Source organism: Neoarius graeffei, chromosome 15 (assembly GCF_027579695.1).
Source record: "Neoarius graeffei isolate fNeoGra1 chromosome 15, fNeoGra1.pri, whole genome shotgun sequence".
Taxonomy (NCBI): domain Eukaryota; kingdom Metazoa; phylum Chordata; class Actinopteri; order Siluriformes; family Ariidae; genus Neoarius; species Neoarius graeffei.
In genome coordinates this window covers 49,850,859-49,878,287 of record NC_083583.1, presented here as the reverse complement: position 1 = coordinate 49,878,287, position 27,429 = coordinate 49,850,859, and the positions used below count along the sequence as shown (strand labels likewise).

Below are 27,429 nucleotides of genomic sequence, written 5' to 3'. Positions count from 1 at the left end.
AGATCAAAAGTTTTTTCTTAATAACTTTTCTATTTTTCCAAGATATTTACATGGAAATTGGCAGGCACATAGATGGTTGTATACTGAATACAACATTTGAAAAAAAGTGTTTAAAAATGCAAATGAGAAATTAATTAGTAATAATAATAATAATAATAATAATAATAATAATAATAATAATAATAACTATTATTATTATTATTATCATTATTATTATTATGCTAATTAGGGAAAACTGTTAAATTGGAACACTCAATAAAAAAGTAATAAAATATTATTTATAATACCCTCTTTGTGCTCTGTAGGCCTTTGTATTTCTTAAAAGTAGGGCCTACTTGTGTTTATATTAAAGAATATAAATGATAATATTCACAGTTTTCAAGTCTAACATTGGAAAAAACTGTGTGATCCACATCCAATAAACAATTCCAATTTATTGAATTGAAATTGACACTCGTGTTTCTGACTTCGGGTTTTTAAAATATCATTCCGAGCACTAAGATCTCAATATTTTTCATTAAAACAACTACAGTTATATTCTAAAATAGTTATTCATTTACATGTATCAGTTTTGTTTGAAAAAATGAGTAGGTAAAGCTATGAAAACTCACTTCAAAGTCTTCCATGAATCATAACATCAAAACTAGCTGACAGAATATTTGGTTAAATACTTCATCAGAAACAGTAAGGGCGGCACGGTGGTGTAGTGGTTAGCGCTGTCGCCTCACAGCAAGAAGGTCCTGGGTTCGAGCCCCGGGGCCGGCGAGGGCCTTTCTGTGTGGAGTTTGCATGTTCTCCCCGTGTCCGCGTGGGTTTCCTCCGGGTGCTCCGGTTTCCCCCACAGTCCAAAGACATGCAGGTTAGGTTAACTGGTGACTCTAAATTGACCGTAGGTGTGAGTGTGAGTGTGAATGGTTGTCTGTGTCTATGTGTCAGCCCTGTGATGACCTGGCGACTTGTCCAGGGTGTACCCCGCCTTTCGCCCGTAGTCAGCTGGGATAGGCTCCAGCTTGCCTGCGACCCTGTAGAAGGATAAAGCGGCTAGAGATAATGAGATGAGATGAGATGAGAAACAGTAAGAGCAAGAAAACATCCCTATAAAAGTTATCTGATTGATATTCACGAGTAATCCAGTCAGAAACTGATCAGAAGAGAGCCTGACCATGTTCCCCTAACTCAAAAAGTACCGGCAGTTTCCCGACGTCACGTGAGCAGAGAGTGTACTCTGTTGTACCACCTTCAACCTGCCGTTACTCCCAAAGTACTGAACAGATCTAAATGAGATAAATTTCTTTGGAAAGCAGAGATCATAAGCTTTTTAATGATAGTGTTCATGACAGAAAATATTCAAGAGTTAAGCAATGACAGACTTGGAAACTTAGATGAATGTCTGCATGCACAATTTTCACAGCATGGCCAGCAAGCATCTGATATGCCTACCATTAGTATGGTACGAACTATACACATGATCAAATGCGTGCAATAGGGTATGTAAATAGATTATTCTAATTGCTGTAGAGTGGTAAAATATCAGACAATAATAAACCATGAGCCAGGGGAGGTCAAAACACATCCATCGCTTGTGTTGAAAACTGAGAGTGCTTTTGAAAAAACCACGAAATGACAACTCCTTTTTCCACTCCATCTGCCCCTTTCTATCCTTTGTACTAGCCATGCAGAATATCACAACAAAGACAGATCCACATCGAAGATTAGAGGCATTTGATGCAGCACCATATTGCTCACGCCACTCTGAAGATCTGACCTTGATGTTTTGAAGCACAATGGCTTGCCAGAGTCTATTACTCAAGCATTTGCAAGGAGCCATCTTGTATCACTTGATACTGCAAGACCTCAGACAAACAAAAGGAAGTGCAGGACATTTCCTGTAATAACCCCTTTCACATAATAATACTCTTCTGGTGGTCTGATGGTACATAAAAGGCTATTTTGAACAAAGTGCATCTCCTTCAAGGAGTTCAGTTACAAGAGTGCCAAAGCCATGCTCTTCGCTGGGCAATTTAAATAAAGCCCCTTTACTTTTCTGAGATTTGGGAGCAGACTAAAGCTGTCAAAATGGCTTGTGATAAAATGGTGTAATCGCCTGACTTGGTTGAAGTAAGCCTGGGGACATGCTAAGGTTTCTCATGGCTGTGTCCTTGGCCAAGTGTATTTTATCTTTCAACTAATAAATTAGGCAACCAAATATATAGCAATGAGTAACATCAGGAGGATTGCTGTTATTTGTTACTATTGTAACTAGCCTCTAAATCATAAAAGGATGATGGCTGCCAGCATACATAAAAGGGAGGTCACTTCCGAGCAGTGCAGATGATCCATACATCTGATGCAGACCATATGCTCTGCACAGGGCAGCACATATTTACTGGGGTATCCAAACAAAATCAACAAGTTAAATTGCTGGTGTAAAGTGTTAATGAAAAATTATTTCTTTTTCCAGCTCTTTCTGGTTTAGGCCACACCTACTTACAGTTTTATACCCAAATTCACATAAATACTTGGAGCAGTAAACATATACAGATACAGAGAGTGACACGAGTCATATGGCCAGCAGTGTCTTTGTATGCCTTCGACTCGGCCATGTTGAGCTGCGTCTTTCATAATTCAGCTGCAAGAAAGGATGATTAACCACTCCAAACTTCAAGTTCAAACTGCATTATACTCCTACTACCAATATATACAAACGTACTACAAAATGTCTGCTGTAAACCTTCCTCATTTCACAATTGCAGGTGCACCAGCACAGGGAAAAAACAGCTCCAATTTATTCTCTAGACAACCAAATGATGTGTTATTGCTGGAGTAACTGCTGCGTGGCCAAATCCACAACAAGTAATTACAAACCAACAGCTGAAAATTCTTGTTTAGAGTCATAGTGAAACATAAGCTTGGTAATAGACACTACTACACAAGTAAATGAAACAATTAGATGGGACCCATAAATTGCTGGCTCTTATAGTACACAAAATAAACACCTTTCTGAAATGAAATGATAATTTTGGTTTTCAGTGTGGTGGTAGTCCGAGGGGTACATCTTTTGTCTCTTTAGTGTGTAGCTTGTAAATTCTTACTCAAAAAATAATTAAGGTACAAGAGTGGCTGTTCAGGTGAAGTTATGCTCCTTAAATACACTACATTACACAACACTACATTCACATTAAAAACACATACTAAAGATCCAAAATATATGGACAGGTACAGATAGGTTCTTTTTTTTTTCCTGAGACCATAGCCACATTTCCTCCCTGATCTGAACAGTCTAATGATTCCACATTTACATCGACAGTTATAGACAGGATAGAAGCAGTGAAGCTGAAGCTAAACAGTGTTTAATTTTGCAGTACTATAGCACTTTAGTATATTTCAGTCAGCTGAAAAGGGACCCATACATAGTAACTGGGCAACAGCCAAATAGCTTACAAAATGGCTTTGCTGAAGAGCATTTTTTATCCTTTGCAACATATCCTCAGAAATATGGAACAAACAAATCTGTGAAGTGCTTAGCACACAAATAAAATACATTAGTGTTAGCAAGCCTATAGGCAGTGGCATGCCAGAACTCACCAGAGGGCCAAGAAGCCAGTTGGAGCTGCTGGCTGATGAGAAGCGCATGGAGAAATAATCACAGTGTCAAAACCATGCCGAGTGGGACACACACTGTTTATGCAAGCTACAAAATGAGGCTTTAAATGGAGTAATAAGCATGAAGCTATATATCAGGCTGCTCTAAAAAGTCTAGCTTTGAAGCATGGGACAGTGTGCCTGGAGCTGTTTAGCTCAACACCTTCTCCCAGCAACCAGAACTAATGTTCTATTGTTGGTAACAAGCTGTATGAATATTCATCTACAATGAGACAGCAATAAGTGGAGGTGCTAAGCAACATGGAAGGTCAGTAGAGGGGAATCATTTGTCATATTATGTAGCTATCACTAATTCCATCAGCCACACTCCTCAAAGGAAGTACTAATTCTTAAATAAGCCAGTAAAATACGAATTAGTTAATAAAAATGTACTTTGAAGGGTGTTCAACTTCAGCTTATTTTAGCATTCCTCATGGATATTATATTTGTATATATATACACATTTCCATGCAGGGATTGGCTAAGGATGGCTCACATGACATAAAATAGTTTCACCACTGATTAAGCACTGTAACTTGTGACATCCAAAATTTAAAAAAGAAAAAAAAATGGATATGGTGTGAGTCAGTCATGGTATATCCTGGATATGCCATGAACTGATGTCACAATTTCAAGCTATATGGCCGACTCGAGTCACAGCTGTGGCGCTGTGAGCATTTCTGTGTGTATAGGTCGACACATCATGATCATGCCGAGTGAGGCAAGTGATAACATGGTACACTGCAAATGTGCAAGTCGAAGGTCACACTGACGTAAACAAAAAACATGGCAGTGAGTTTATGCCGAGATTCAATCTAAAGGCCCGGTCCCACTGCACTTACGGATGCAAAGAGGATGTAAAACGTAAAAAAATCTTTGCCATCCGTTGGAAAACGCTATGCATCCGTTGTGTACTCATTGCATACGTGCTTCATACGCTCTATCCATCGAGCATCCGTCCACTGTGATTTCATCCGCGCAAAAAGTTTTGAGCTGCACAAAACTTTTAGAATGGATGAACTTTCCGCCGTGTACGATGTAAATCCGCGACATATACGAGCAACAAACGTTCTATGTCCGTTATCATCCGTTAAACGTCTGCTGTATCCTCTCTGCATCCTCTGGGCATCCTCGCAACTCACATCCGCTGCAGCTGAAAACGGAAAGAGGGAGGAAAGATAAGGTACATGAAACGTCTATTCATCGTTAGTAGCACGGAAATAGAAAGGATGTAAGCGTATGCATCTCGTATATAAAGTATTCAAAACGGACAAAGCGTTTATATCTGGGATGTATCTCGTATATTTAGGATGTCTGGAGTATGTCTAGAGTATGTACAACCCCGATTCCAAAAAAGTTGGGACAAAGTACAAATTATAAATAAAAACGGAATGCAATAATTTACAAATCTCAAAAACTGATATTGTATTCACAATAGAACATAGACAACATATCATACCGTATGTTGAAAGTGAGATATTTTGAAATGTCATGCCAAATATTGGCTCATTTGAAATTTCATGACAGCAACACATCTCAAAAAAGTTGGGACAGGGGCAATAAGAGGCTGGAAAAGTTAAAGGTACAAAAAAGGAACAGCTGGAGGACCAAATTGCAACTCATTAGGTCAATTGGCAATAGGTCATTAACATGACTGGGTATAAAAAGAGCATCTTGGAGTGGCAGCGGCTCTCAGAAGTAAAGATGGGAAGAGGATCACCAATCCCCCTAATTCTGCACCGACAATATCAGAAAGGAATTCGACAGTGTAAAATTGCAAAGAGTTTGAACATATCATCATCTACAGTGCATAATATCATCAAAAGATTCAGAGAATCTGGAAGAATCTCTGTGCGTAAGGGTCAAGGCCAGAAAACCATACTGGGTGCCCGTGATCTTAGACGGCACTGCATCACATACAGGCATGCTTCTGTATTGGAAATCACAAAATGGGCTCAGGAATATTTCCAGAGAACATTATCTGTGAACACAATTCACCGTGCCATCCGCTGTTGCCAGCTAAAACTCTATAGTTCAAAGAAGAAGCCGTATCTAAACATGATCCAGAAGCGCAGACGTCTTCTCTGGGCCAAGGCTCATTTAAAATGGACTGTGGCAAAGTGGAAAACTGTTCTGTGGTCAGACGAATCAAAATTTGAAGTTCTTTATGGAAATCAGGGACGCCGTGTCAGTCGGACTAAAGAGGAGAAGGACGACCCAAGTTGTTATCAGCACTCAGTTCAGAAGCCTGCATCTCTGATGGTATGGGGTTGCATTAGTGCATGTGGTATGGGCAGCTTACACATCTGGAAAGACACCATCAATGCTGAAAGGTATATCCAGGTTCTAGAGCAACATATGCTCCCATCCAGACGACGTCTCTTTCAGGGAAGACCTTGCATTTTCCAACATGACAATGCCAAACCACATACTGCATCAATTACAGCATCATGGCTGTGTAGAAGAAGGGTCTGAGTACGGAACTGGCCAGGCTGCAGTCCAGATCTTTCACCCATAGAAAACATTTGGCGCATCATAAAATGGAAGATATGACAAAAAAGACCTAAGACAATTGAGCAACTAGAATCCTACATTAGACAAGAATGGGTTAACATTCCTATCCCTAAACTTGAGCAACTTGTCTCCTCAGTCCCCAGACGTTTACAGACTGTTATAAAGAGAAAAGGGGATGTCTCACAGTGGTAAACATGGCCTTGTCCCAACTTTTTTGAGATGTGTTGTCATGAAATTTAAAATCACCTAATTTTTCTCTTTAAATGATACATTTTCTCAGTTTAAACATTTGATATGTCATCTATGTTCTATTCTGAATAAAATATGGAATTTTGAAACTTCCACATCATTGCATTCCGTTTTTATTTACAATTTGTACTTTGTCCCAACTTTTTTGGAATTGGGGTTGTAGAAGGACACCTAGCGGACAATCGATATTTTGTATAAAAGGGGGGAGAAAATCATCTGGATCTCAGTACGAGTCGAACAGCCATGGTGTTGATACAAGATGTAGTAGAGATGTATCAATGTAGCCTTCTTCAAAAACGAGATGTAGTAGAGATGTATCGATGTAGCCGCCAGCACGTCTTTCCGCTTTATGCTGACGGCGTGCGTGCTGCATCCCTTTATATCCGCGGAGCAGACGCAATTCATACCCCCCGCATGCGCAGTGAACGGTCTGCATCCGATATACATCCGCGCAACATCCCCTTTGTTTCCGTTAGGCGTACGTGATGCATCCCCTTCATCCGCTATGCATCCGCTCTTTCTGCTATGCGTCCGCTTCTCAGTTATCACCGGTAACCCCTTCGGAGCCGTCATCCACTTCCATCCGCTTTCATCCGCTAGGCTTCCTATGAACATGCGTTTAACATCCCCGCTATATACTACCCACGTCCGTTCTTTTCCGTTCTGTTTTCGCAAATTTTCGCCAATTTTGTCCATTTCTGGAGCGGATGAAAACGGATAGAGCCACCCCCGAAATTTTGCTCGTCCGCTGTGTCCTTTTTGCATACGTTTTGTGTCCATCGGCCAGTGGGACCGGGCCTTAAACACTTTTAGTTTGGAATTTTTTGATGAGGGATATAAATCAAATACACCATGCCCTGAAAGGCACCGGTAATTATGGATTCTCTGAGGTGACTGGCATAGTATATTCCTATTTAATAGGAACTTGTTCATGATTCTAAGATTCCTGTTCTTGGCTGGCAGGAGTGAAACCCAGTGTGGTCTTCTGATGTTGCAGAAGATGCTTTTCTGCTAACCACAATGTCGTCGTCGTCATTGCCACCCCCACACACACACATCATTCTGTGTAAACTCTAGAAACTGTTGTGTATGAAAACCCCAGGAGATCAGCAGTTTCTGAAATACTCAAACCAGTCCATCTGGCACCAATCAACACCCATGCCAGAGTGAAAGTCACAGAGATCACAATTTTTCCCATTCTGATGTCTGAAGGAAACATTAACTGCATTAACTGAAGCTCTTGATTCGTATCTGCATAAAACAGCAGGTGTATCGGTGGTCCTAACAAAGTGGCCAGTATGTGTGTATACACACACACACACACACACACATATATACACACACACACATACAGTATATATATATATATATATATATGTGTGTGTGTGTGTGTGTATGTGTACACACACACACACACACACACACACACACACACACACACACAGTGTCTTGCAAAAATATTCATCTCCCTTGGTGTTTGTCCTGTTGGGGGGTTAGCACCATTTGATTCACAGAACATACCACTTTAAAAGTGCAAATTGTTGTTTTATTGTGACACAAACAATAATTAAGATGAAAAAAACACAAATCTGGAGTGTGCATAGGTATTCACCCCCTTTCATATGAAACCCCTAAATAAGAGCTGGTCCAACCAATTCACTTCATAAGTCACATAATTAGTTGATTAAGATCCACCTGTGTGCAATCAGAGTGTCACATGATCTGCCACACGATATCTGTTTAAATCAACCTGTTCTGGAAGGACCCTGACTCTGCAACACTACTAAGCAAGCAACATGAAAATCAAGGAGCACTCCAAACAGGTCAGAGACAAAGTTGTGAAGTATAGATCAGGGTTGGGTTATAAAAAAATATCCCAAACTTTGAATATCCCAGGGAGCACCATTAAATCCATTATAGAAAAATGGAAAGAGTATGGCACCATTACAAACCTGACAAAAGGAGGACACCCACCAAAACTCACAGACCGGGAAAGGAGGGCATTAATCAGAGATGCAAAAAAGACACCGAAGATAACACTGAAGGAGCTGCAAAGATCCACAGCAGAGATGGGAGTATCTGTCCTTAGGACCACTTTAAGCAGTAAACTCCACAGAGCGGGGCTTTATGGAAAAGTGGCCAGAAAAAAAGTAATTGCTTAAGAAAACATGTTTGGAGTTTGCCCAACAGCATGTGGCAGACTCCCCAAAAGCATGAAAGAAGATTCTCTGGTCAAATGAGACCAAAATTGATCTTTTTAGCCATCATGAGAAATACCATGTGTGGCGCAAACCCAACACTCTGAGAACACCATTCCTACAGTGAAGCATGGTGGTGTGGGGATGTTTTTCATCTGCAAGGACAGGAAAGCTGGTCAGGACTGAAGGAAAGATGGGTGGCACTAAATACAGGGCAGTTCTGGAGGAGAACTTGTTTGAGTCAGCCAGAGATTTGAGACTGGGATGAAGGTCCACATTCCAGTAGGACAATGACCCAAAACATACTGCTGAAGCTACACTGGAGTGGTTTAAAGGGAAACATTTAAATGTCTTGGAATGGCCTAATCAAAGCCCAGACCTTAATCCAATTGAGAATCTGTGGCATAACTTGAAGATTGCTGTACACCAACACAACCCATCTAACTTGAAAGAGTTAGAGCAGTTTTGCCTTGAGTAATGGGCAAAAATCCCAGTGGCTAAATATGCTAAGCTAATAGAGACATACCCCAAGAGACTTGCAGCTGGAATTGCAGCTAAAGGTGGCTCGACAAAGTATTGACTTTTTTTTTGGGGGGGGGGCACCTATGCACACTCCAGATATCTGGGTTTTTTTTTTCTTCATCTTAATTATTGTTTGTGTCACAATAAAACAACAATTTTCACCTTTAAAGTGGTAGGCATGTTGTGTAAATCAAATGGTGTTAACCCCCCAAAAAATCCATTTTAATTCCAGCTTGTAATGCAACAAAACAGGACAAACACTTTTGCAAGACACTGTGTGAAAGATATTATATATGTATATGCACTAAGGGTGACCATTCTTCACGACTCTGGTCACCTAACTCCTGGAGAACGTGCCTGCCCGGGGTGCACCTGCTGTAAACAAAAAGTTCTTCCAGGGACTGAGTAAGGGACAGTATATTCCCAGGGCTGTGCCCATTGGAGAGACTGGAACATCACAAATGGAATTCTGCAAGTGTTGTCTTCTTAACTGATAAGACTAAGCTTGAATAATTATTCTGGGTACACTGGATTCTAAGTTTGTTAACATCTTGTGAGAGGAACACTCAGTAAAACCTGTGATCGAAGTTATTACCAGTCATCTTGCTCCTGCTTGTCACTAGATACTAGTCACTGAGATTTAGAGAGTGTCATACAAGCATACTGTATATCACTATAATCCATTGATGTACAGATGTCTCATCACCTCATCTTTATTCATTATCTATAAGACAACTAGGTACCTCGTGTGTCATATGTAACAAGGTACGCAAATCATCAGCTGAATTAAAAAGGCACATGAAAATACACGGGGATGCTATTCAGCAAGGAAATCAAGTCAACACTGTGAAGACTGCGATGTTCATTTGTCATCTGTGCTTTAAACCATGCAAGTCAATGGCTGGTCTGAACTCTCTTCTCAGAGCACATAGGCGAAAGGAAGAAGTGGAACTTGGTAAAGAAATGAAGAACAAGACAGCTATCATCTGACAAGATGCAGCAATCAATAAAAAAAGTGTATATATATATATATATATATATATATATATATATATATATATGAAAATTATTAATCTAAATCTAAACAAATCAGTCTAAACAAAAAAATATACATATTAGTTTGAATTGTTTAACTGAAGCATTAAGTAAACATCTGTTTTTGTGATGATTCTCACCTCTGTCTGATTACCAGGAGCCTACTAAGTTGTGTCACTTTGTGTTTGCAGGATGGGCAGAAACCAGAGAGCAACCTGGAGCTGTGTGTGTACATGTGTGTCTAGTGAGATAAGTGAGCAAAAATAAAATGCACCTTTTATTTGTCGCAAGCCTGTCTCCCATCTCCTCATTTTGCATGAATGATTAGTATATTACAATAGTGGTGAAACCCAGGATTTGAGGAAGAAGTGCCATCATGGAGTCATTGCCCTTTGCCAAGATTGTCTGGATCTTACCAGCATCCACCAAATCCAACATCAGGCCCTCATTGCACTTTGCAGTGCATCCAGGCTCATCTCCAGGCCCAGGATTGGCAGGTGTTGCGGAACCTGGTCCAGCCATCAGGCGCTACAGCTGCAGCCCCAGCGGCTGCCACAACCATGCCCCCCATTACACAAGCTAAGATTGGTTCACTGGACAACTGAGAAGCCTTTGTCGAGTTCTTGGAGCATGCTGCAAAAGCTTGGGGATGGCAAGCCTTGCAGGGGGTGGTCTGGTTGTTGCCGCTACTGTCAGGGGAAGCCCAGCTTCACAGCCCAACAGCTCCGAGTCATAAGCCTGCTAGAGTACCCAGGCCTAAAACTAGCTGTTTTATAATGGGTTGGCCATGCTCCCAAACAGCACCAACAGCACTTCTGCTCACTGACATTGTGAGTTCGGCCACCCATTTGCCTTTGCCCAACAGCTCTGAGACACCTGTCAAAGGCGGCTGCTGGCAGTGGAGAGGGACACTGATGATGTCTGGCATTGCTGGAAGAGGTGACTCGACTGGCAGAAGACTATGTGAAAGCATTTCTGGGGGTAGGCAAGCCCCCCACCCCTTCTCCCTCTCACTCTCATCTTTTCCCCTTCATCTTCTCATCCTCCCCCTGTCCCTGCACCATGGAACAGGGCCAAGTCTCCCAAAACCAGTTCCCCAAATTTGGGCTCCTAACCCATTTTCCCCCTCTGACTTCTCCTTCCACTCTGATGTCTCCACTAACTCCCTCTCTCTCTCTACACAGGTAGAACTGTCCATGCCCACCATAACTGAGGTAAAGCCTCAGCAGGTTTGCAGGCATGGTGAAAAAAGCCAGGCACTTCCATGATCACTATTAACTCATAGAAGCAGGAATACTGATCCTGAATCCTTACATGCTACAGGCCTCTCCGGATTGAGCAGGAGCATACCGCATGTCAGTGAGTATACAAGGGAATACACATCAGGCCTTGATGGACTTGGGGTTTAAGCAAGGTGAGATGTGTATACAGGGATATTCAGAGTATCTGCTGGTGTCTGTCATTATTAATTTCCAGGAGAAAAAGCATAGAATATAAGCAGCGATAAGTCCTCACATCTCCATCCACTAATTCTGGGGACAACCTGGCCAGGGTTTCATTTATTAGTGAAGAAAATTCTTGTGGATGTGTCCTGCAGTAGTGAGGCATGGGGGAATTCCAGCACAGCATAGGCTAGGGAGGAGGTGCCGGGGCCATCAACATTGGCTCCATGTCAGGAGGACACAGAGGGTAGAGAGGGCTCACACGACGAGTTGGAGAAAGTGACTATGAGGTCAGGCAAATGGATAGAGGTGATGCACTTCAAATCATCACCTCAATCTCCTAAAACCATGGAGAGAAGAGGTCCCTGTGGCTCTGGTGATGGTGGTTCCTGAGATGGAGGAGCTGGGACCAGAGTCAAAAAAGTGTGGCTCAATTCACCCGGGTCCCCTGTGAAGACCACCTCTCACTGTCCCAGAGAGCACAGGGTGCCATTTTGCAGGAGGAATTCTCTGTGTTTTTGCCTCTGCCTGGTTGCACAAGCTTCATGGAGCACCATACTGAGACTCCTTCAGGTGTAGTTGTACATAGTAGCCCATACTGGTTACCTGAACACAAGAAAAATGTGGTTCAGGATGAACTCAAAGCTATGCTTGACATGGAGCTAATCAAGGAGTCCCACAGTGACTGGAACCCAAGACCAATGGGTCGGTCCATTTTTGTGTGAAGTTGAGAAAAGTCAGTGCAGTGTCTAAATTTTATACATAACCAGTGCCTTGCTTTGATATACCTGCTCAATTGATTAGGTGCAGCTCACTTTTATTTGACAGTGGATTTAACCAAGGGGTATTGGCAGATATCCTTGACTCCAGTATCCTTAAAAAAAAATCATCTTTTCCACTCTGTTTGGGTTACACCAATTTGTTACCTTTCTGTTTGGGTTGTTTTGCACTCAAGCAACGTTTCAATGACTCATAGACAGAATCCTCTGCCCACACAGTGCATATGCCACTGTCTATTTAGATGATATCATGCTTTATTAGTAATGATGGGCAGCAGCATTTTCAACATCCGAGAACTGTTCTGAGATTCTTGAGATGGATGAGACTCACAGCAAACCCAAAGAAGTGTGCAATTGGGAAGGTGGAAGTATGGTATCTGGATCTTCCACTTGGGCCATGGGCAGGTGTGTCCCTAAATTGACAAGACAGCAGTGATTATGGCATGCCCAAGACACAAGACCAAAAAGGGGGTGAGGCAGTTCCTGGGGCTGGTTGCCTATTTTAGGAGGGTTTTGCCTAATTTTTCAGACCTCATCAGTCTGCTGACTGGCCTTATTAAAAAGGGAGTCACAGATCTAGTCCAAAAGCAGGTCTGTTGTTTTCACCTGACTTTTCTCTGCCTTTTGTTCTCCAGACTGATGCATCTGAGAAAGGGCTGGGGGATCTTTGGTCCCAGGTGGTGGACAGGAAGGATTGTCCTGTGCTGTACATCAGCTGCAAGCTCTCAGTGAGGATGACCAAGTACATCATGATAGAGGAGTGTTTGGTCATGAAGTGGGCAGTCCTCACCATCCCATACTACCTGCTAGAATGCCCTTTCACCCTCTGTTCTGATCATGCCCTGCTCCAATGGCTCCATTACACCACATGAAAGATGCCGATCACCCTTTGGTATTTGGCACTTCAGCCATTTAAGTTTGAGTAGGCCACAGACTGATGGTGCAGATGGTGAGAGAGAGAGAGAGAGAGAGAGAGAGAGAGAGAGATGAGTAACCCAGAGCTGTGTGTGTGTGCATGTATCTCATGAGATAAAATTGCTGAAAAGTGCAAGTGAGCGAAAATAAAATGCACTTTTGCATTGTCACAAACCTGCCTCCTGCATGCTCATTTCCCATGAACCATTAGTGTGTTACAAGTACAAACAAACATCAAATATGAGAGGGGGAAAAAGACAAGATTTTCTGTGACAGACCTGAGAGAGAATACACACTTTTAGATTGGGAAGACACAAATCAATAATTTGCCAGAGTTAAGAGGAAGTGTTGAATAAACAATGAAGTAAGCCTCATGTAGTAGTTTCTAAATCTCCTTTTTTATGCAATTCACAGAGCCAGTAAAGGCTCACATTTCCAGATTAGGATTTTAACCCCATCATGCAGAAATGATAAATATCCACATTTATAGATGGATTTATTATTCAGTAATTACATGCAAATTCTAATTACGTTTGACTTTTTTCTTTTCTAAAAATCACAAACAGCTGAAGTTAAAAGGCATAAATGGCCTTTAGAAGAGTAAAATGAGTTTTAAAAAAATAAAGTTCTGAAAAATACTTGCCTAATTACTGAATAAATACTTTGTCTAAAATATGACACAACAAGAAGTTTACTGTTTGAAATTTTGAATATTCCTAAATTATGTGAAGATTATGCAATTTAGGTCACAAAAGTTATCTGGCATTTTCTATGACATCTACAAAAATAAATAAATAAATTTTAAAAGGATAATGCTGCATATAACAGTAGGGCAGTTTGAAGGTTATCTATGTCTTATATTTTTTATATATTTTATATCATTGCCACCATTGCCACAGGCTTGCTCATTGGGGATAAATTAGGGATAAAATTAGCTCATGTTTAAAGTATTTAATTTTCTGTAAAGCTGCCTTGCGACAATGTCTATTGTTAAAAGCGCTATACAAATAAACTTAACTTGATATTATACAGTAAGCCTTAACAGTATGAGTGTGGACATAATACACAAAAGGTTGCAGTAGGCTGTGTCAAACTAGTTACTGGTAGTTATTTCAAATGAAAAATTATTCTAAGCAAAAAAAAAAAGGATTGCACTCCAGTAGACAAGCTTAAGATGATATACTTGCCGTTAACATTCAGATGTTTCAGAAAGGAAGATAAGAGAAGCCTTTTTTGTCAAATATACATTACAGCAGTGTTTCTCAAACACTGAGCCACAGCCCATTAATGGGCCGCGAACCGCCATCTAGTGGGACGCAATCTTTTTTCAAGTTTGAAGTCAAATACTAAATAGCTCAGGATGTCGTAGGGTCTCAAATCCGGTAGCTGGTTTGCCGTACACTTTTCAAGTAGAATAAATAAATTTGTGGGTAAATTAAGAAGAACAAGCCTTTATTTTGTCACATTTAACCTGTACATGTGCACACACACACAAAGAGAGAGAGAGAGAGAGAGAGAGAGAGCAGTGGGCTGAACAAATAAATACATTTGTGGGTAAATTATATGGATCTGTGATGCCTGCTAGAAGAGAAGAGCAGGGAGGATTGAGAATCGAGCGGCTGTGGTTTGTTTACACCTGATACTAAAACTTGTAGTGTCCTAGCAACCTTCTCAAAGGCGTGTACAAAAAGCTCAGAAACTCCTATTTACCCGGGCAAAAATGATACAGGATTTATCTTGTAGTGTCATGATCCCCAGATTTTTAACCCAGCCACATATAAAAAGTTGTAATTCTCCATGCTCTTCCAGGTTTTCATCTGTTTCTCTGTGTAGAACGATGTCTGCAGCACCAGGTAGTTTGAGATGTCAGGGAACTCAACAGATGGATAATTTTCCAACTCATAATGAGTGAATAACTTTATTTAAACATGATAAGTTGATCAGCAGAGCTGGTGGGGTCGTGCATGTACAGATACCAAAGACTAAAAATATACACAATCTTAAAAAAAAAAACTTAAATCTGTTGATTATCTGTTAATTATCCTCACATTAAGTTAATTAATAGTATGCATAACTATTGTCTTTGTATTTAGTTACAGCTACAATACGATAAAAAATGTATTTGACTAATGTCAAATTTAGCTAGTACATTTTTCTTTCATAGAAAAAAAATCCTTCTTTGTTAGCATGTAAGGATCTATCCCATTGAGTGGTTTCTATATCCACTTATTTTGAGTGTACTTCTTGGTTTTAATAACTTGCTTGTTTGCTATATGCAAACATGGCAATAAGTTCTTGTGTTAATAGACCAGACTCCACTTTTGGATCATTAATCCCTTTTGGCTGAGAATGCCCTGCATGCATGGCTTTATGTTGGTTTCTGGCACATCCATACAGTTTTAAATACAATACCTACAGTTAAAAACAGTTTGTTTTTATTGCACTTGTTTAATTCCTGGATTCCCATCTGTAACAGGGAATGATGTTGCATCCCATTAATACACGTTACAATAGGTTATTAGATTCTAATAGAATAGATGAGCCAAAATAATTGGGGATCCTTTTTAATGGGCCCTGACTTGTTACAAGTATGAATAGGTGGGCCTCAAAGCAGAAAAGGTTGAGAACCCCTGCATTACAGTACAGTGAAAGTCTTTCCTTCACATATCCCACCTTGTTAGGAAGCCCAAGGTTAGACAGTAGGGTCAGCCATGATACGGTGCCCCTAGGGTAGACAGGGTTAAGGGCTTTGGTCAAGGGCCCAACAGTTGGAGCTTGGTGGTGTTGGCGCTTGAATCCCCAACCTTCTGATCAGTAACCCAGAGACTTAACTGTTGAGCCACCACTGCCCAAGCTCTTGATTAGTTCATTCAGGTGTGTTATACTGGACTTGGCATCTAACCATGCTGAATGTGTCTGATCAAAACAGACCTGGCCAACTAAAGAAAGTAAGATGAACTAATCATTGCTTTGTGTTTCCCTTTTGTCTGGCTTCAGCAGCCTCTATCTGAACAGTCCAGAGACAGCCACAGATGGGCTCAGGTGGTTATCCATTCTGTTTGCTATTTTAGACCCAGGCATGGAAGATTGTGATCAATTAGACTGTGAGAGTTGTGTGTGTCTGTTTGCCTCAGGGTTTCTTTGCTGAAGTAGACTTCAGAGCAGCTTTGTTGAATCTGAATGCACCCTACTGGATCAAGACACAACAGGATACCAATATATTAAGAAACATGTAAGCAAAGAATTTGCACCAATGCTATTATGTCCTTCATCCACTGCAACTTGCTGTGAGGATGTAAACTCAATTTCATACAAAAAATAGCATAATTTGTGACACTTCACACCACATTATAATTTTGTGGTCTGGTCTTTCAAGAGAAAGTCTGGAATGATATATTTGATTCAGTTTTCCCAGTCAATCCTCTGCTATGCCTTATGTGGCAGCAGTGCAATGCAAAAAATAATGTAGATACAGATCAAGAGCTTCTGTTACTGTTCACATGAAATATCAGAATGAGGAAGTAATTTGATCTCAGTAACTTTGACCAATGGGCTGCTCTGAGTATTTTAGAAACTGTTGTTCTCATGGGATTTTCACACACAAGAATCTCGACACTGCCAGAAATAAGGGTACAGTCAGAGTCCATTTCTGTACCCCAAGGTACAGTCTACACTAATGTACCCCTAGGGCTCATTTTTGGACCTCAAAGTAACTATATGTACCTTTCCAGGGCCAAAAAGGTACATATATGTTCCCAAGCAGTATATAAAAGGGTACAAATAAGTACTTTAGAGGGAACTGCCCCAAGTACAAGCTGTTGTACCCCTGAAGGTACAAGAATGTACTTTATTTTCTGAGAGTGCAGAGTTTACACATAATGCTGTGCAAAACATAAAAACATCTATTGAGTGGTATTTATGATGACTGCAATATCTTGTGGTCCTGAAAGGTCAGAATAGAATGGGCAGATTGATTCAAGCTGATAGGTAGTTTACAGTAACTCAAATAGCCACTCTTTACAACTGTGGTGACAGTAAAAGCATCTCAAAAAGCAAAATAAGTCAAACCTCAAGGCAGAAGGGCTACAAATAAAGGCTTCTCCTTCTAAAGAGCAGACAACCACACCAGGTTCCACCACTGTCAACCAAGAACAAAAATCTGGGGCTAAAGTGGGCACAGGTTCATGAAAACTGTCCAGATGAAAACTGGAAAAAAAAAATCGCTTTGCACTGTTGCCACATGATTGGCTTATGCTGTAGGCTAGATAGTAGCTTATACCATAATTCAGACATGCTAGCCTCTTGATTTAATTTTGTTTGAGACTGGCCCACCAAAATCTCTCTCTGGTCGCAAGTGGCTGCTGGACACTGTAGTAGTCAACCCTGCTGGTGATGAAAGCACGGATAAATTTTTTCATGTCATGTGTAGGTACGAAGCCTCTAATTGTGGCTATGTTATTAAGTTGACAGATTTAATGATTGCTTTGATGTGGCTACTGAAAAACTACAGAAAAATATGAGTCTATAATGTCCTTGAGGTTTCTGGTTCGATCTTTAGATCTTAGCATTCAGAATTTTCTTTCTTGCTGCCAGATATGAATAGTTCAGTCTTTGTTTAGGTAAAGGAAATTACGATGTATCCAGGTTACATTCAAGGTTAAGTTTGGAGTTAAGGTTTATTGACTGGGGAGGCCATTCCATTGCAGACAGTATACAGTAGCTTCATATCTTTTGTAAAAGCTCTCCAAACTTTGAGGTGTGTATGGGATCATGGAACCAAAAGGTCAGTTGAAGAGATATAATAAGAGATGAAGACAATAAAACTAATAAAAAAAGAGTGCCAGTTACTTCAGCAATGCCACCCATTTCTTTTGAAGCTCATAACTTTTAAAGACAAATGTGCCAAAATGATTAGCATCCAGCCTCTAGCTCTTCCTCTGTGCAGATGTTGAGGGCAGGCTTGGTTCCAGGCTTATACCGAGCAGATATTGCCTCTGCCTAAACTAGGTTAGTGGTTTATGACAGATCTTTGGCCAGACTGATCTTTTTCAGGCCCAAACATTTCCATCTATGGTCCCACTGCCCCCTAAATTCTGCTTTCAGTTTCACAGTGGATGAGGAAAAAAATTGAAACCCGCTTTTGAAATTTCCAAGATTACAACATTATGGAAGATTAGTGAGTATTAGACATAAACTAATGAAGACTGTAGTAAGTAACCCCAAAAAATAAACAAACAAGCACATAAATAAAGAAGTATTCAGTATTCATCAGTGTAAATTAAAAACTGTTGACAGTTCTGAGTGGTGACGGGGTATTTCCAACCAAAAGCCTCTTAGGTGAGCGGTAACACATGTTTAAATACATTCAATATGAAATGTTTCAAATTAAACAGACTGGCATTTCATCTCATCTCATCTCATCTCATCTCATCTCATCTCATCTCATGATCTCTAGCCGCTTTATCCTTCTACAGGGTCGCAGGCAAGCTGGAGCCTATCCCAGCTGACTACGGGCGAAAGGCGGGGTACACCCTGGACAAGTCGCCAGGTCATCACAGGGCTGACACATAGACACAGACAACCATTCACACTCACATTCACACCTACGCTCAATTTAGAGTCACCAGTTAACCTAACCTGCATGTCTTTGGACTGTGGCGGAAACCGGAGCACCTGGAGGAAACCCACGCGGACACGGGGAGAACATGCAAACTCCACACAGAAAGGCCCTCGCCGGCCACGGGGCTCAAACCCGGACCTTCTTGCTGTGAGGCGACAGTGCTAACCACTACACCACCATGCCGCCCACTGGCATTTCAGTACTATAAAAATACAACCCCGATTCCCAAAAAGTTGGGACAAATTACAAATTGTAAATAAAAACGAAATGCGATGATGTGGAAGTTTCAAAATTCCATATTTTATTCAGAATAGAACATAGATGACATATCAAATGTTTAAACTGAGAAAATGTATCATTTAAAGAGAAAAATTAGGTGATTTTAAATTTCATGACAACAACACATCTCAAAAAAGTTGGGACAAGGCCATGTTTACCACTGTGAGACATCCCCTTTTCTCTTTACAACAGTTTGTAAACGTCTGGGGACTGAGGAGACAAATTGCTCAAGTTTAGGGATAGGAATGTTAACCCATTCTTGTCTAATGTAGGATTCTAGTTGCTCAACTGTCTTAGGTCTTTTTTGTCGTATCTTCCGTTTTATGATGCACCAAATGTTTTCTATGCGTGAAAGACCTGGACTGCAGACTGGCCAGTTCAGTACCCAGACCCTTCTTCTACGCAGCCATGATGCTGTAATTGATGCAGTATGTGGTTTGGCATTGTCATGTTGGAAAATGCAAGGTCTTCCCTGAAAGAGACGTCGTCTGGATGGGAGCATATGCTGCTCTAGAACCTGGATATACCTTTCAGATACCTTTCAGATACACGTCTTTCCAGATGTGTAAGCTGCCCATGCCACACGCACTAATGCGACCCCATACCATCAGAGATGCAGGCTTCTGAAGTGAGCGCTGATAACAACTTGGGTCGTCCTTCTCCGCTTTAGTCCAAATGACACGGCGTCCCTGATTTCCATAAAGAACTTCAAATTTTGATTCGTCTGACCACAGAACAGTTTTCCACTTTGCCACAGTCCATTTTAAATGAGCCTTGGCCCAGAGAAGACGTCTGTGCTTCTGGATCACATTTAGATACGGCTTCTTCTTTGAACTATAGAGTTTTAGCTGGCAATGGTGGATGGCATGGTGAATTGTGTTCACAGATAATGTTGGAAATATTCCTGAGCCCATTTTGTGATTTCCAATACAGAAGCATGCCTGTACTGTATGTGATGCAGTGCCGTCTAAGGGCCCGGAGATCACGGGCACCCAGTATGGTTTTCCGGCCTTGACTCTTACGCACAGAGATTCTTCCAGATTCTCTGAATCTTTTGATGATATTATGCACTGGAGATGATGATATGTTCAAACTCTTTGCAATTTTACACTGTCAAACTCCTTTCTGATATTGCTCCACTATTTGTCGGCGCAGAATTAGGGGGATTGGTGATCCTCTTCCCATCTTTACTTCTGACAGCCACTGCCACTCCAAGACGCTCTTTTTATACCCAGTCATGTTAATGACCCTATTGCCAATTGACCTAATGAGTTGCAATTTGGTCCTCCAGCTGTTCCTTTTTTGTACCTTTAACTTTTCCAGCCTCTTATTGCCCCTGTCCCAACTTTTTTGAGATGTGTTGCTGTCATGAAATTTCAAATGAGCCAATATTTGGCATGAAATTTCAAAATGTCTCACTTTCGACATTTGATACTATGTTGTCTATGTTCTATTGTGAATACAATATCAGTTTTTGAGATTTGTAAATTATTGCATTCCGTTTTTATTTACAATTTGTACTTTGTCCCAACTTTTTTGGAATCGGGGTTGTACAAAACTACAAACGTATATGCTTTAAATACAGAGCAGCACTGACTCAGTTAAATAAACATATCAGTGTTAAAAAATTCTTATTTGTATGTGATTTTCAGTATTCTTTCTTTTAACATTGCTTTAAAAAGTTATAAAATGATCTTCCTTACAGGTCCCTTATAGTATTTATATTTCAGTTAGAACACTGTCCACCTTACAGTGCACAGTCCCAATTTATATCAAAAGAATCCATCCATCCATCCTTCTACCACTTATCTGGATCTGGGTCGTGGGGATAGCAGCCTAAGCAGAGCAGCCCAGACTTCTCTCTCCCCGGCCACCTCCACCGGTTCTTCCGGGGGAATACCGAGGTGTTCCCAGGCCAGCCGAGAGATGTAATCTCTCCAGCATGTCCTGGGTCTGCTCTGGGCTCTCCTCTCAGTGGGGTATGCCCAGAAAACCTCCCTTGGGAGGCGTCCAGGGGGCATCCTAACAAGGTGCCCGAACCACCTCAACTAACTCCTTTCAATGTGGAGGAGCAGCGGTTCTACTCCGAGTCTCTCCCGAATGACCAAGCTTCTCACCCTGTCTCTAAAGCCTAGGTCACAACCGGCCGTACGTGCTCCTACGGCTGGTCTACGTGCAAAAAATGCAAGAAACGCATGGAGGGCGCACGTGAAATGCACGGAGGGCGCGCGTGTGACGTGCTGATTTTCGAGCCGTAGACTGGCCGCAGACCGGCCGCAGAGGTTCTTTGTCATGACAAACTCACTCTACGGGCGCTTACGTTTTTTTCAGGTTGCAAGACAAACTTACGGCCAACGTGCATCTTTCTCCATGAACAAAAAAAATGCAGCGATTTGGGAAACGGCAAAAATCGCACGGCCAAAAAATCGTACGTCCAGTTGTGACCTAGGCTTAAGGGAGAGCCCACCCACCCTGCAGAGAAAACTCATTTCTACTGCTTGTATCTGCAATCTCATTCTTTCAGTCACTACCCATAGCTCGTGACCATAGGTGAGAGTGGGAATGTAGATAGACCAGCAAATTGAGAGCTTTGCCTTTTGGCTCAGCTCTCTCTTTACCACAACAGACTGGTTTAGCGTCCGCATCACTGCTGATGCTGCCCCAATCCTTCTGTCCAACTCCCGCTCCCCCTTACCCTCACTCGTGAACAAAATCCTGAGATACTTAAAGTCCTCCATTTTAGGTAGCAACTCCCCCCTGACCTGGAGTAGGCACTCCACCTGTTTCCAGCTGAGCGGCATGGCCACGGACTTGGAGGTGCTGATCCTCATCCCAGCCACTTCGCACTCAGCTGCAAACCATCCCAGCGCATGCTGTAAGTTACAGATTGATGAAGCCAACAGGACCACATCATCTGCAAAAAGCAGAGACGTGATCCTGATGTCACCAAACCAGACACCTTCTGCTCCTTGGCTGCACCTAGAAATTCTGTCCATAAAAGTTATGAACAGAACCGGTGACAAAGGACAGCCCTGACGTAGTCCAACATGAACTGGGAACAAGTCTGACTTACTGCTGGCAATGCGAACCAAACTCCTGCTCTGGTCATACAGGGACCGAATGGCCTGCAGTAGTGGGCCCTGAACCCCATACTCCCGAAGCACCCCCCACAAAGCACCATGAGGGACACGGTCGTAAGCCTTCTCCAGGTCCACAAAACACATGTAGACTGATTGGGCAAATTCCTTTGCACCCTCCAGTACCCTTGCAAGGGTAAAGAGCTGGTCCAGTGTTCCACGACCAGGATGAAAACTGCATTGTTCCTCCTGAATCCGAGGTTTGACTATAGACCAGACTCTCCTCTCCAGCACCCCAGCATAGGCTTTCCCAGGGAGGCTGAGAAGTGTGATCCCCCTATAGTTGGAACACACTCTCTGGTCCCCCTTTTTAAAAAGGGGGACCACCACCCCAGTCTGCCAATCCAGAGGCACTGTCCCCGACCTCCATGCAATGTTGAAGAGACGTGTCAGCCAAGACAGCTTAACAACATCCAATGCCTTCAGAAACTCAGGACAAATCTCATCCAACCCCGGAGCCCAGCCATCGAGGAGCTTTTAAACCACCTTGGCAACCTCAGCCCTTGTGATGGGTGAGTCCTCCCAAGCACCTTCAGACTCTGTGTCCTCCTCGAACAACATGAAAGTGGGACTGAGGAGATCCTCAAAGTATTCCTTCCACCGTTGGATGATGTCCCCAGTTGAGGTCAACAGCACTCCATCCTTGCTGTAAACAGTAGGGACAGAGCACTGTTTCCCTTTCCTGAGCCGCTGGACGGTTTGCCAGAATCTCTTCAAGGCCGACCAAAAGTCACTTTCCATGGCCTCACCGAACTCCTCCCACACCTGAGTTTTTGCTTCAGTGACTGCCAGAGCCGCATTCCGCTTGGCCCGTCAGTATCTGCCAGCTGCCTCTGGAGACCCACAGGCTAACCAAGCCCGATAGGACTCCTCCTTCAGCTTGATGGCTCCCCTCACCACAGGTGTCCACCAGCGGGTTCGGGGATTACCACCACGACAGGCACCAACAACCTTGCAGCCACAGCTCTGCACGGCCGCCTCAGCAATGGAGGTGCGGAACATGGTCCACTCAGACTCAATGTCCCCATCCTCCCCCGGTATGCAGTTGAAGCTCTGCCGGATGTGACAGTTGAAGATCCGATGGATGGGATCCTCCACCAGACATTCCCAGCATACCCTCACTACTCGTTTGGGCCTGCCTGGTCTGTCTGGCCTCCTCCCCCGCCATCTGATCCAGCTCGCCACCAGGTAGTAATCAGTTGACAGCTCTGCTCCTCTCTTCACCCGAGTGTCCAAGACATACGGTCGTAGATCAGATGAAACAACTACAAAGTCAATCATCAATCTGCGGCCTAGGGTGTCCTCATGCCACGTGCACTTATGGACACCCTTATGCTTGAACATGGTGTTCGTCATGGCCAATCTGTGCATGGCACAAAAGTCCAACAACTGAACACCACTCGGGTTCAGATCAGGCAGGTCGTTCCTCCCAATCACACCCCTCCAGGTCTCACTGTCATTGCCCACGTGAGCATCGAAGTCCCCCAGTAAAACAATGGAGTCCCCTTGTGGTGCACTGTCTAGCACCCCACTCAAGGACTCCAAGAAGGCTGGCTACTCCGAACTACCGAAGACACAGGGAAACGACCCTCTCATTCACTGGGGAGAACTCCGATGTTAGCGTGCCAAACTGGGGGGGCTACCAATAGCCCCACCCCTGCCCCGGACCGCTCACCCTTGGCAACTCCAGCATAGAAGAGAGTCCAACCCCTCTCCAGGAAATTGGTTCCAGAGCCCAAGCTATGTGTTGAGGTGAGCCCAACTATATCTAGTCGGTACCGCTCAACCTCACGCACAAGCTCAGGCTCCTTTCCCACCAGAGAGGTGACATTCTATGTCCCAAAAGCCAGTTTTGTCAGCCGGGGATCAGTACGCTATGGCCTCTGCCTTTGGGAGGGTACTCGGATACCTGTTTTTTCTTTCATAAGGGTCCTTTTTGAACCGCTCTTCATCTGACCTCTCATCTAGGACCTGTTTGCCTTGGGAGACCCTACCAGGGACAATTTCCCTGACAACATAGCTCCTAGAATCCCTGAGGCACTCAAACCCCTCCACCACGTTAAGGTGGCGATTCAAGGAGGGGTTTATATCAAAAGAAATATTCTTGAAAATGACAGAAAAGTGATTTATAAAATAAGGAACTAAAACAATTAAAGAGAATTCATTACATTTTCATTGATTTCACTGATTGCTTTGTCATTCTATGTCTGTGAAATCAGTCTTCTAGCTTATTAACTGATTCTCAACACCATGTCAAATGATCCTTATTTAGCTTTCAATAATGCCACAAAATATATCAATAGAGTCCATATTTTATTTATTTATTTATTTATTTATTTATTTTAATTTAACCTTTATTAAACCCAAGTCACGAAGAACAAGATTCTTATTTACATGGCACAATTTCATATGGATATGAGGATGGGTTGATAGTTCAAAGATGATGTGCAACATATAATGGACTATACATTGAACTATGCAAATAAATTGAAAACAAGACAGATGGGTTGGTGGTCGACAAATTATCTACAAGACAAGAACAAAAAAGTAACTGTATGTAGCTTGTAAGTTTGTCCTGAACAAATACAGGCTTTATATGCAGTATTTTTCATCATATATACTGTGGCAGGGAAAAGTAATTTACCCTTTTGAATTTATCAGGTTTGTCTGAATAACAAATGATAAATTCACATATTCAACCTGTCATTATTACTATTGCAAACTCATGTTCTCTTACACTGAATTTCCATCCATCCAGCCATTATCCGTAACCGCTTATCCTGTGCAGGGTCACAGGCAAGCTGGAGCCTATCCCAGCTGACTATGGGCGAGAGGCGGGGTACACCCTGGACAAGTCACCAGGTCATCGCAGGGCTGACACATAGACACAAACAACCATTCACACTCACGGTCAATTTAAAGCCTAACCTGCATGTCTTTGGACTGTGGGGGAAACTGGAGCACCCGGAGGAAACCCACACAGGCACAGGGAGAACATGCAAACTCCACACAGAAAGGCCCCCGTCAGCCACTGGGCTCGAACCCAGAACCTTTTTGCTGCGAGGCAACAGTGCTAACCATTACACCACCGTGCTGCCTTACAGTGAATTTTCAAAGTCAAACTTAATTATTGGTGAGCAAGTATTGAGAAGAAAATCAAAAACTGAAAAAATGCTGCTTGCATAAGTATTCAATCCCAAGGTTCTAGAAGCTACAGATGAAACTTATTTTGTCTACTGCCCAATTGACTTATAATTGGCCTTCAGCTGTGAAATATTAAAACAGCTCCCATTTTCTGAACAAAAAACACTTCAGTTAAACTGACATTTCAGAGACTAAATCTGAAGGAAAGGAGTGAAACTGAAGACTAAAGAGCATCCTAAGTTAAAGATAAGGTAATGGAATTTCATAACTTAAGAATAGGGTGTTAAAATAATAGAAGCCTAAGAGGCTGGAAATCCCAGTAATCACTGTTAGATCAATAGTGAGGAAGTAGAAGCTACATCACATAGCCCAAGCACTACTTAGACAAGGCCCTCCCTCAAAACTCAGCACAAAAACAAGACAGCGACTGGTGAGAGAAGCCACAATGAGCCAAGTTGAGTCCCTCTGAACATGTTCAAGAATACAGTGGCTAAAAGTGGAGTGAAGGTGCACAAGACAAATATTTCAAGAGCACTGCATAACTGAAGACTATATAGGAGGCTGGCTAGAAAGAAACCACTGCTCAAGAAGAGCAAGATGAAATTATTGTTTTTTTTGTTTGTTTTTTGGAGTGATAAGATCATAATCAAAATGTTGTATTTGGGCAGCTTTCAAAGAGCTAGATGTGGTGAAAACCTAACACAGGCCATACCTCAATTATCACAATCTCTACCATGAAATATGGTGGTGGTAGCATCATCCACCAGGAGTACTTTTTGTCCCAGAACATGATCTTGTAAAATTTGAAGGGAGAATAGATGCACCACCATACAGTGCCTTGCAAAAGTATTCACCCACTTGGCTTTTTACCCATTTTGTTACATTACAACCTGTAATTTAAATGTTTTTTTTAATCTGAATTTTATGTAATGGATCTGCACAAAATAGTCTAAGTTGGTGAAGTGAAATGAGAAAAAATAAATAAATAAAAAATAAAAAACTGAAAATTGGTGTGTGCATATGTATTCATCCCCTTTGTTATGAAGCCCCTAAAAAGTTCTGGTGCAACCAATTACCTTCAGAAGTCACATCATTAGTGAAATAAAGTCCACCTGTGTGCAATCTAAGTGTCACATGATCTGTCAGTATATATATACCTTTTCTGAAAGGCCTCAGAGGCTGCAACACTACTAAGCAAGAGGCACCACTATCCAAACAACACTGTGAAGACTAAGGAGCTCTCCAAACAAGTCAGGGACAAAAATATCCAAATCTTTGATGATCCCCCGGAGCATCATCAAATCCATCATCACCAAATGGAAAGAACATGGTACCATGACAAACCTGCAAACCTGCCCACCACAACTCATGGACCGGGCAAGGAGGGCATTAATCAAAGAGGCACAGAGACCAAAGGTAACCCTGAAGGAGCTGCAGAGTTCCACAGCAGAGACTGGAGTATCTGTCCATAGGATCACAATAAGCCGTACACTCCACACAGCTAGGCTTTATGGAAGAGTGGCCAGAAAAAAAGCCATTACTTAAAGATAAAAATAGGAAAGAACATTTTGAGTTTGCGGGCGGCACAGTGGTGTAGTGGTTAGCATTGTCGCCTCACAGCAAAAAGGTCCGGGTTCGAGCCCCGTGGCTGGTGAGGGCCTTTCTGTGCGGAGTTTGCATGTTCTCCCTGTGGCTGCGTGGGTTTCCTCTGGGTGCTCCGGTTTCCCCCACAGTCCAAAGACATGCAGGTTAGGTTAACTGGTGACTCTAAATTGACCGTAGGTGTGAATGTGAGTGTGAATGGTTGTCTGTGTCTATGTGTCAGACCTGTGATGACCTGGCGACTTGTCCAGGGTGTACCCTGCCTTTCGCCTGTAGTCAGCTGGGATAGGCTCCAGCTTGCTTGCAACCCTGTAGAACAGGATAAGTGGCTAGAGATAATGAGATGAGATG

General features: G+C 42.3%; 1 protein-coding gene across 2 annotated transcripts in view; it reads right to left on the bottom strand.

Moving 5' to 3' along the window:
* LOC132899553 (inactive N-acetylated-alpha-linked acidic dipeptidase-like protein 2) overlaps positions 1 to 27,429 on the bottom strand; it is a 711,964-nt gene that overhangs the window by 125,266 nt on the left and 559,269 nt on the right. The window lies entirely within an intron of this gene.